Genomic DNA, 11976 nt, shown 5'->3' on the forward strand with positions numbered 1-11976 from the left:
CTGGGATTACAGGCGTGAGCCACCGCACCCGGCCTGCACATCATTTTTGACTTTTCTTTGAGCATCCCAGGACCACAAAGTTCTGCTGATTTTATCGGCTAACTTCTTATCAAATCTGTTCCCCTCTTCCTACCTCTACTTTCAGTGCTCTCATCATTTTTACTGATTTATGTATTTTTTTGGAGACAGAGTCTCACCCTGCTGCCAGACTGGAGTGCATTGGTGGAATCTCGGCTCACTGCAACCTCTGCCTCCTGGGTTCAAGCGATTCTCCTGCCTCAGCCACCTGTGTAGCTGGGATTACAGGTGTGCGCCACCACGCCCGACTAATTTTCATATTTTAAGTAGAGATGGGGTTTCCCCATGTTGGTCAGGCTGGTCTCAAACTCCTGACCTCAGGTGATCCACCTGCCTGGGCCTCCCAACGTGCTGAGATTACAGGCGTGAGCCCCCACACCCGGCCTGCTCTCATCGTTTTTATCTGGACTTCTTCAGTGGTCCCCAAACCTGGTCTCCCGACCTATCCTTTCAGGTACATCCTTCTCACAGCTGCAAGAGTGAATCATCTAACACAGAAATTTGACAAAGTCTACATCTGTAGTGTGGGAAGTTAAAAAAAAAAAAAAAAAAAAAAAAAAGAAGAAAAACAAATCTAACAAAGTCACTCTGTGCTTAAGACCCTTACATAATTCTTCCTAAGGTGTGTGATGCCCTCCATGTCCATGATATGGCTCTCCACTATTTATCCAGCCTCATCTCTTAACATTCCCAATTCCATAATTTACTCCAGCAAACCTTGAACTTTCCATGGTCCCATGTACACCAAGCTAGTTACATCGCCACACTTCTGCCTAAAGGAATGCTCTCCCTCACCTGCCTCATCACATGCTACTTCTTTCAGGAATCCTTTCCTCTTCCACTTCCAGACTGGGCTAGAGCAATCACTAACTCTAGTGCTCTCAGATTCCCAGATACAGGTTAATCTAAAACCCAAAATGCTCAAAAAGCCGAAACTTGGCCGGGCGCGGTGGCTCACACTTGTAATCCCAGCACTTTGGGAGGCCGAGGCGGGCGGATCACGAGGTCAGGAGATCGAGACCACGGTGAAACCCCGTCTCTACTAAAAATACAAAAAATTAGCCGGGCGTAGTGGCAGGCGCCTGTAGTCCCAGCTACTTGGAGAGGCTGAGGCAGGAGAAGGGCGTGAACCCGGGAGGTGGAGCTTGCAGTGAGCCGAGATTGCGCCACTGCACTCCAGCCTGGGCAACAGAGTGAGACTCCGTCTCAAAAAAAAAAAAAAAAAAAAAAAAAAAAGCTGAAACTTTCTTGAGTCCCAACGTTCTGAGCACCAACATGATGCTCAAAGGAAATGCTCATTGGGGCATTTCAAATTTTGGATTGGGTATCCTGAACCTATAAGTATAATGAAAATATTTCAAGGCAGGGCACGGTGGCTCACACCTATAATCCAGCACTATGAGAGGCTAAGGCAGGAGGACTGCTTGAACCCAGAGAGTCTGAGACCAGCCTGGACAAGAGAGTGAGATCCCAGCTTTACAAAAAATTTAAAAATTAGGCCAGGCGCGGTGGCTCACGCCTGTAATCCCAGCACTTTGGGAGGCTGAGACAGGCGGATCACAAGGTCAGGAGTTCAAGACCATCCTGGCTAACATGGTGAAACCCCGTCTCTACTAAAAATACAAAAAATTAGCAGGGCGTGGTGGTGGGCGCCTGTAGTCCCAGCTACTCGGGAGGCTGAGGCAGGAGAATGGCGTGAACCTGGGTGGTGGAGCTTGCAGTGAGCCGAAATTGCGCCACTGCACTCCAGCCTGGGCAACAGAGCAAGACTCCGCCTCAAAAAAAAAAAAAAAGAAAAAAAAATTAAAAATTAGCCAGGCATGGTGGCATATGCACCTGTGGTCCCAGATACTCAGGTGGCTGAGGTGTGAGGATCACTTGAGCTGCAGTGAGCTATGATAGTGCCACTGCACTCCAGCCTAAGTGACAGTGAGACCCTGTCTCTAATAAAAATAATGAAAATATTAAAAAAGAAAATCTGAAATCCAAAACATTTCTCGTCCCAAGAATTTCGGATAAAGGAAACTCAACCGTAATGCAACAGTTCTAAAACACAATAGAACGTATCCTTAACAGACTTAACTAAAAAACAGAAAACATTCTGCTCATGCAAATGCCACACATTTGGAGATATGAAGGTCGGAATGCAAGAAAAATGTTATAGCTAAGAGTTACTCTAATGGAAACCAGAGGAAGGTAACTTTTTTTTTTTTTTTTTTTGAGACAGAGTTTTTGCTCTGTCGCCCAGGCTAGAGTGCAATGGTACGATCTCGACTCACAGCAACCTCCGCCTCCCAGGTTCAAGCAATTCTGCCTCAGCCTCCCAAGTAGCTGGGATTACAGGCGCCTGCCACCAGGCCCGGCTAATTTTTGTATTTTTAGCAGAGACGAGGTTTCAGAACCACATTGGCCAGGCTAGTCTCAAACTCTTGACCTCAGGTGATCCACCAGCCTCGGCCTCCCAAAGTGCTGGGATTACAGGCATGAGCCACTGTGCCCGGCCAAGGTAACTTTTTAAATTTTGTGAAAACTTATGTAGCTGAAAATTCCTCAGATTTTTCTTTCTCAATTCCAGTTGCCTTCAGCTGGGCCTCTGAAGGTAAGTGAAGGAGAAATGAACCCTGAGATGCCTTATGAGTGCTGCTTTTTCACAGGTTCTCTATGCCACTGGTTAACATGACTTAGATAAGCCCCTGAGAAAATGCAAAAATAATGCTTTTCTGTTCAAAATAATAAATCCAACTTTTACTCCTGCCTTAATTTAGAATCATCACAACTCCACAAGAAGGAGACTACAGAATTTCTACAGGGAATGCTCAGAAAATAACTATGAAGCGACCTGACATACTATAAGCCGCTATTGCACAGAGCATGGAAACTGGCACACTAAGCAAAGAGGAGAAGGAAGAAGCCAGCAGGGGAAGAAGTGAAAGGGATGTGAAATGAGCAGAGGACAAGAGGGAAGCTGGGGATGATGGCCTTGTACCTTGGTGAAGGTGGTGGAGCCAGAGGCCATGAGAATTTGACGCACACGGTTGTGGAAGCGCTGCATTGACTCATCATCCACACGCAGGAAACACTGAGCTGTGCGCTCCTTAGTAACCTAAACCACAAAGTCAAGGTGAACTTGTCTGAGGAACTCCCACAGAAGCAAGAGCCAACTGTGCCCACCACTCAGCCTTTCAACCCAACAAGGCTCCGGTGACTGACCCAGGAAGTACAGGCGCGCTCATGTCCCTCTCAGCCCCTCCCAGGCTGTACCTCATTCTGCAGGTTCCAGACCCCGTCCTTGTGGGTGAACTCCTCATAGCTGGTGCGGCACTTAGGCAGGATGCGGCACTCGAAGCCACACATGTTGAACAGCAGGTTGGGGTTGTCCTTACTGTACACAGACACGAAGCTGTTCTCCCACTGAACTGTAGTCACTGACCGTGGCAAGCGGTTCTTGATGTCCCAGAATACTGCCCGGCCTCTGCCCACAGAGAACATATGGTCACATCAGTTTCTTGGAAGGAACTTCCCTTCAAAGGCCAACTGATGATATCCTGACACAGCCACGCCTCTCCCATCCAGGACACAGCCTCAGGTATGCCCGCTCTGGGCCCTTAGCCTATGTCCTTCCAGCTCACACAGCCCCAACCTAGACTCACAAGTTAACATCATGTTTCATGAGGCGCATGCGGGCATCTCGGGGCCAGCACTTCTTGTTATTATAGCCAACGATGTTTTCATTGTTGGGGTCAGGGTGCTCTGTCAAGTAACGTTGAATCAGGTCCCGAGCCTCATCTGCTGTGAACCTACACCAGACCAGGTACATTGCTGAGGCCCCAATACACTGAGATTTGGGACACCCACGAGTCCTCCAGCTCCACAGATGAAGACCCCACCCCATCCTACCCCCACCCTCCCCAGGCTTCATTACATTTTATTTAATTTTAATTTTTTTTTGAGACGGAGTCTCGCTCTGTTGCCCAGGCTGGAGTGCGGTGGCGCAATCTCGGCTCACTGCAAGCTCCGCCTCCCAGGTTCACGCCCTTCTCCAGCCTCAGCCTCCCGAGTAGCTGGGATTACAGGCACCCACCACCACACCCAACTAATTTTTGTATTTTTTTAAGTAGAGACGGGGTTTCACCATGTTGGCCAGACTGGTCTCCAACTCCTGACCTCGTGATCCGCCCGCCTCAGCCTCCCAAAGTGCTGGGATTACAGGCGTGAGCCACTGCACCCAGCCTCCTCCTCAGCAAATTCTGAGTCAGTGAGCCAGACAACCACTCCACACACAATTCCGTGCTACTGTGCCTGAGACACACCTTATAGTTGATGACGACATTGTTCTTGGCTGTCATGTAGTCGGCTATGTTGTGGTCCACGATGAGGCGCAGCAGCCTATTGAGCAGGGTCAAGTCGATCTTCTCATACATCTTCTCAAAGCGGGATTCTAGCATGACATTGCACTCGCCTTCACTTGTCTCCCACACGTCCTGCAGGTTATTGATGCCTGAGGAGTAGCAAGGCAGGTCTCCAGCAGGTTAGAAATCCTCTTTCAAGACTAGCCCCACAGTAACTATCATTACCTTCCATAACCAATCCCACTAAGAGTCCATGTATTCATCTGGATTGCTTTAACTATGAGCTTGTCCTCAGTTTAACATGAACACTACTTCCCTTTATTACCACGCATCAAGAGAGTAAACCAATCATGCTGCCCAGATGAGAATTTCAACGTAGAACTAAATTCCTCCCCCGTTCCTCACAGGGCAATCTCAGGAAAGTTCTACCTTGACACCACTTGTAAACAAGCAGCGGAGGTGGTTCTGTGTCAGCAGGCTTAATCCAGGGTGGGAACAGGCGGCGCTTGTCGGCTTCATACCACAGGTACTGGTCCAGGTAGGCATCAGTTATTTTCTCCAGGGGCTCAACGTCATATACTGGAACGAGGTGACTATAGAGATCCATGAACTCAATGCCCACCTGTGGGACAAGGAGGCTGGTTCACACCAATCCACCAATCACCTGAGGCAACTGCTACCTTTGGTAGCACCAAAAAGAAAACTTGGGAGGCCTCACTCACCTCTTTGAAGGCTCTCTGTGTGAGGAGGTGACGCTTGATGCGAGACAGCGCCTCGTGGGGGTTATCATAGGCCTGCTCGATCAGACCTAGCTCCTCCCTCTGAGACTGGTTCAATCGAGACTTCACACTGATAAAAGCAATGGGAAGGGTGAATGGGAAAACTAGGAGGAAGTAAAACCAGAAAAGACTGGGGCTACACCTTCTTTCTTTGGACTCTGAGGATGATGCCATTCCCTGCTGTCACCTTCCCAGCAGGAACCTATCTACCCTACTACTCACCTATAAGCTTCCTTGAGCCGCTCCAATGCCAAGATGAGCAACTTGGTGTCATGCTTATAGGAGAGTGGGGGGAATGGGATGGGTGAGAACCTGCGGCTTTCCAACCAATGCACTGTGGTGGTATATACTGCCACTGCTTCCTCCGCTGTGATGTAAGGCCCGTCCTGCAAGGTGGACATGAAATTAGCCTCCTGCTACAGCCTGATCCCCCCAAAACAAGGTTCAGTCACAACTCTACAGTCCTCCCTCCTGCCCACTCCACCACTCACACCCAGCCCAGCCTACTCTGCCCAACCTTCAGGTAGTTGTGCTGCCGCTCCTGTTCTGCCTTCAGATAGAGCCGGGTGAGGCGGCCCAGATTCTTTTTACAAACAGTCTTGTCCACGGTGGCCCCTCGGCGGATCCGTTCTCGGTTGTAGTGGGCAGTGTTGGTCCACCAGTCAGCCTTGGCCTTCACATATCGAAGGATCATATTCTCTATGGGCGTCGGCAGCCCAGGGACCTAAAAGTCCAAAAAGCACAATCAAGCCAGGATCAAGCCAGGTACTGTGGCGCACACCTGTAGTCCCGGCTACTCAGGCTAAGGAGGATCGCTTGAGCTCAGGAGCTTGAGGCCAGCCTAAGCAACATGGTGAGCCCCCTCTCTCAAAGGGAAAAGAAAAGAGATGGGAGCCAGATAGCCCCCTAATGATTCCCGAAGTGGTAATCCTAACCTAAAGACGGATGTTTACACCTCCGAGGAAATAAAGAGACACCCACCTTCCAAGGAATGTTGGCTTTCCAGCAGCGCCAGGCTTCACTGAGGTGCTGCAGGATTGTCCGGGCCTTGTTCTGTTTGATCCCCTCAGGCATCATGTCCAGAATATCATGCATCACAGCTGCCCGCAGCTCAAGGTCAAAATGTGACTCCACTCGCTGCTTTGTTACTGTCTTTGCCACCCCCTTTGAGTGTCGACCTGGAAGTAGAGCGTCCCAAGAGGATTACAAGGAAGATTCCTTGCTTTCAGTAAGGGTCTCTACCTTCATGCTCCTCACTCATTATGGTTATTAATAAAATTAGGTATTAACAAAGCGTCCCTGTGCCCAGCATACGCAAAAAGACCCGCTACCTTAAACATTCACAACTATGCTTCTGAAGAATTTCCACTCCTGCAAATGCATGACTGCCTCTCAAGGCCCCAGAAGGAAGCCCAAGAAATAGAATACTAGGTCAGACTCATTTGAGAACCGGACCTAAAGGCAATCTAGTAGGAAGAGTGCTCATACAAGAGCAGGGAACAGACCCAAACGGGCAGGTACCTTTGAAGCAATAACAGGAGGAGCTGGATACAGAGAAAACCACTCACCTTCAAACTGCCGGGCCAGGAGGTTGCCCAGCCATCGTTCCAACAAAGGGGTAATGCCACGCATGAAAAACAGCCAGACTCGCCAACCGGCAGCCCAGAAGCCACAGCCAGGACCCTTCCCTACAGGGCCCTATGATCCCAAGCAGAAGTTAAGAACACAAGTTAGCAATGCATTTTAACAACAATAAAAACCTGGGCAGAGATGGGGCATATATGTATAATATACACATAGATGAACATATACATGGCAGTAGAGGGGTAAAAAGAAAAAAAAACTCTGGGACCTCAACATCTAAAACAAAAGGGTAAATGAGAAACCTTAAGGCAAAAACCAGGAACTAAGATTGCCCATGTGAATTTAAAGGAGCAGTAAGGACACGCTCATAGCTGCTCTCCAAATAGGTCCCTGGAAAGAGCCCTGTCTAAATGTATAAATGAAAAAAGATCTGAGAAAGTTAAGTCCAGTGAGGCTGGGCACAGTGGCTCACACTGGTAATCCCAGTACTTTGGGAGGCCGAGGAGTGTGGATCACCTGAGGTCAGGAGTTCAAGACCAGCCTGGCCAATACAGTGAAACCCCGTCTCTACTAAAAATTCAAAAACTAGCCAGGCATGGTGGTGCGCGCCTGTAGTCTCAGCTACTTGGGAGGCTGAAGCAGGAGAATCACTTCAACCCGGGAGGCGGAGGCTGTGGTGAGCCAAGATTGTGCCACTGCACTCCAGCTGCGGCAACAGAGCAAGACTCAGTCTCAAAAAAAAAAAAAAAAATAGCCAAGCGTGGTGGTGGACACCTGTAATCCCAGCTACTCGGGAGGCTGAGGCAGGAGAATTGCTTGAACTCAGGAGGCAGAGGTTGCAGTGAGCCGAGATCGTGCCATTGCACTCCCGCCTGAGAGACAAGAGTAAGACTCTGTCTCAAAAAAAAGAAAGTCAGTAAAGTCAGGGTCTCACCGTGTTGAAACGATAATAGATGAGATGCTTCAGGTCCTTGCACATGCGAATCTGTCGCATCAGCTTGTATTTGTATCGATACATGCCCGTCAACTGCCCCACATGGGCAAATATATACTGTAATCCATCTGCCAGCTGCAATACAATTGCCCCATCAGACCTGGAGCTTAAACCAGCTCCACGGCCAGCACAGGCTTCCTCCAGCCTCCTCACCCAGGCAGGGGTTGGGAATACCTAACCTCACCTGGAAGGCATCCACATTGCCCAGCCGATACTGCACGTGACTATCCACCACCAGCTTAGTCAAACGCAGAACTTCCCGACACAGGTGGAAAGCATTCCCAAAACGAGATTTCTTTCTTTCCTGGAGAAGACGGAGAAGACGCAAAAAACAGAAAGAACATGAATGAGCAATGGACCCAACTGGATGTATGCCTTCATCAGTAGCCAGAGCAAAACAGCTGTCCGTCCCTGAAGCCCAGGAGGCCCCTAGGGTCCAATGCAGGCACCTTGGTGGTGAGCGTTTTCACAGGCTTGAGGTTGAAGTTGTAGTCCAGGTGCAGGTAGTTGAGGTTTTTGCGGTGAATGAGAAGGTTGAGCATGTTGTAGCCCTGGCGGCAAACCTGGAGCCCAACCTCCACCCAGTCCAGCTTTGTGGACTGAAAGAATTTGGTGGCTTTGAAGGAGCGGAACAGATACCTGAGGTGGGAACATGGAGAGTAAGAGTCAGCCTACTGATATCTCTGGAACAGAAGTCTGCGCAGGGGCCCTGGGGCACCTTACCTCTTCTTTTGAGCCTTAGGGGGCCGATGCTTCAGGGCATTCAGCACATAGTACTTAAGCAGCTTCTGGTAGGAGACCCTCACTTTCACAGGCTGCCCGGCAGGACAATGCTCCCGATACCTACAAAACTAAGCCCACCAGAGTTTGGCCATCTCTTCTTCCAGCCACTCTGCTAAAGGCTGCAAGCCTTGGGTTGTCTACCATTTTTATGGGAAAAAAAAAAAAAAAAGAATTAAAAAAAAAAAGGCTGGCTGGGCGCGGTGGCTCACGCTTGTAATCCCAGCACTGTGGGAGGCCGAGGCAGGCGGATCACGAGGTCAGGAGATCGAGACCACGGTGAAACCCTGTCTCTACTAAAAAAAAAATACAAAAAAATTAGCCGGGCGTGGTGGCAGGCGCCTGTAGTCCCAGCTACTCGGAGAGGCTGAGGCAGGAGAATGGCGTGAACCCAGGAGGCGGAGCTTGCAGTGAGCCGAGATTGCGCCACTGCACTCCAGCCTGGGCAACAGAGCAAGACTCCGTCTCAAAAAAAAAAAAAAAAAAAAAAGGCTACATGCCCACCTAGTTGGAGTCTTTTCTCCTATACATCCACTATCATTCCCCCTGCCACAGGGAAAACCTTACCAGTTCTTGACAAGGGGTATGTCCAGGGCCCGACGGGTGCGACCAGAGCGTAGGTTGAAGGGCCGCGGGGCCCAGAGCAGGGCAATGCCATTGGCTGTATTGTCTGTATAGAGGGGTGTGTCCTTCAGGAAGGGCTCCACAAACTCCGGGAGCTCAAATTCCTCATCATCATCCGGCAATGGTTCCTGACTCTGAAAAAGGAATCCCTCTAAGGGTTTAGCTCCTGATGAACTAGGCACAGACTGAAGAGGAGGGAAATTCTCTGGGGCCAAGCACAAAGCCTGTATCTGCCATGGAAACTGGGCTGTCTGACAAAAGCAGCCCTGAAGTGCCAGCGCAAAGGAAACCAAAGACAGCAAAGAACAAGACAGGGCCACCAGGAAAGCAAGAGTCACTTCTCACACCTCAACTGGCCACCACCAGAAAGCCTCCCAACGGAGCCCCAACATCACAGGAGGTCAACATTGCAATCATCTCCCACTCAAGCTCCAAACACTGGGCCTGGACACAACGGAACACAGATGAGCATCAGAAACATTATGGTAAGCTTAAGAAGCCAGTCACTGAAGACTACATAGTGTACGATTCTATTTCATTCTATTATATGAAATGTGTAGAATAGTCAAATCTATAGACAGAAAGTAGATTGGTGGTTGCGTAAAGAAGTTGGGGAGAAATGGCCAGTAACTGCTAAGAGTTTCTTTCTCAAGTAATAAAAATATTCTCGGCCAGGCGCGGTGGCTCAAGCCTGTAATCCCAGCACTTTGGCAGGCCGAAGCGGGCGGATCACGAGGTCAGGAGATCGAGACCATCCTGGCTAACATGGTGAAACCCCGTCTCTACTAAAAATACAAAAAATTAGCCGGGCGTGATGGCGGGCGCCTGTAGTCCCAGCTACGTGGGAGGCTGAGGCAGGAGAATGGCGTGAACCCGGGAGGCGGAGCTTGCAGTGAGCCGAGATCATGCCACTACACTCCAGCCTGGGCAAGACTCCATCTCAAAAAATAAAAAATAAAAAAAATAAAAATATTCTCAAATTGCATGTCGTGACAGTTGGGACAACTCTGAGAATAAGCTAAAAACCATCAAATTACACACTTTAAATGGGTAACTTGTATGGTATGTTAACTACATCTCAATATAAAGACTAAAACAAACAAACACAATAGAGACAGACCAGGACAGATTATCTAGAGCACCCAAGAAGAGAACCATAAAGTCCAAAAAGAGAATCACGGAAACCAGGATTATACCAATGACATGTTTTAAGGCAAATGCTGAATTCTCATATTCGCTTATAGCTCAAGGGGAACACTTAGCAAGACGGAAAACACGTCTCCCTCCACCTGAGTGTTTAGTAACGTCAGCCAGCCTCAGGTATTTCTCCTGGAAGAGCTGAGGGAAAGTGTCCCTTCCCTTCCTCACCTTGACCGAGTGCCTATGGGAGATTGGGTTGATCAAAGGGTCAAAGTAGAAAGCTGGCAAATCAGGATCCTCAGTTTTGATGAATACAACATTGGGAGTATGGTACCTAAAATGAAAGGAAGAGTCAGCCAAAGTTCTCCGGCCCTGGCCCAACCTAAACAGCAGCCTTCTCCTTTCCAAATGTTGTGTTCCAGGTCTCTTACCAGGTGAGGTGGACATGGTGTGGAAGATTGTTGTACAAGTAAGGAAAAGCAATCTTCTATTCAGTGCGGATAGGCTGCCGGATGATAATCTTGTTAATATCGTTGAATTCATTCCAGTCTTCATCCCTAGGGTACAACATCAAGAATAAGCAGATTTTTTTTTTTTTTTTTTTTTTTTTTTTTTTTTTTTTGAGACAGGGTCTCACTCTATCACCCAAGCTGGAATCCAACGACATGATCATTGTTCACTGCAGCTGTGACCTCCTGGGCTCAAACAATCCTCCCACAGCTCAGCTTCCCAAGTAACTGAGACTACAGGAAGCTGCGAGTGTCACCACACCCAGCTAAATTTTTTGGTAAAGATAGGGTTTTGCCATTTTGCCCAGGTTGGTCTCAAACTTCTGGGCTCAAGCAATCCTCCTGCCTCAGCTTCCCAACGTGCTCAGATTACAGCATGAGCCACTGCACCTGGCACAAAAAGACTAATTTGGAAGTTATATCAGGACTTTAAGAATCAAGATTACATTTTATTCAACTCAAAATGTCTAAAATCCCTCATCTCTCCAACTCACTGTAGGTTGATGTCTCGAACAAGAGGTTCAAATTTGGGGCCTCCAGGAATGGCCATATTGAGTGCCTTGGACGTAAAGAAGGCCTTCAAATCAAACAGGTAGAAGTAGTTGTCATCCACCAAGTCTGTCAGGAGCTGATTAGCCAGGCGGTAGAGAGTTGACATCATAGGTAGCGTGAACTGCCAGCGTTGGTACGTGGAGCCATTTACATACCTAGGTAAAAAATGAAAGGCCCACCTCAAGTAAGCAGCTAAACAAACCCATACCACCTACTGATCTCCCAGGACTCCTGCGTTTCCAGAACTCCTCCCAGGAGGAGTATCTCCATCTACCACTCACTTCCTGCTGTCCCTCAACGGCTGGTGGTCATAGAACCAGTCCAACACAGGGGCGTCCTCCTCAGGGTCCAGCTCTAGCTGAATGGCCTCCAGTGGCTCAACATCTAGGATGTTGTCAGCATAGTCCAAGGGCGGCTCCTCGTCATCAAAAGGGGGAAAACGCATCCTCTTGAAATGCCTCCTATCTCTTTTTTCTCGGCGCATCATAATCCACATTGACCTGGAAGGCAAGAACGTCACAGAACCATTTCTACCCACTGCCTCCCAACCACCACCACCACCCACCCACCATATTTCAGCCTTTCTC

General features: G+C 48.9%; 1 pseudogene; it reads right to left on the minus strand.

Moving 5' to 3' along the window:
* The window catches only part of LOC134735283 (pre-mRNA-processing-splicing factor 8-like), a 35240-nt pseudogene that overhangs the window by 20454 nt on the left and 2810 nt on the right, over window positions 1-11976 (minus strand).

The sequence above is a fragment of the Symphalangus syndactylus genome, chromosome 20 (assembly GCF_028878055.3).
Source record: "Symphalangus syndactylus isolate Jambi chromosome 20, NHGRI_mSymSyn1-v2.1_pri, whole genome shotgun sequence".
Lineage (NCBI taxonomy): Eukaryota > Metazoa > Chordata > Mammalia > Primates > Hylobatidae > Symphalangus > Symphalangus syndactylus.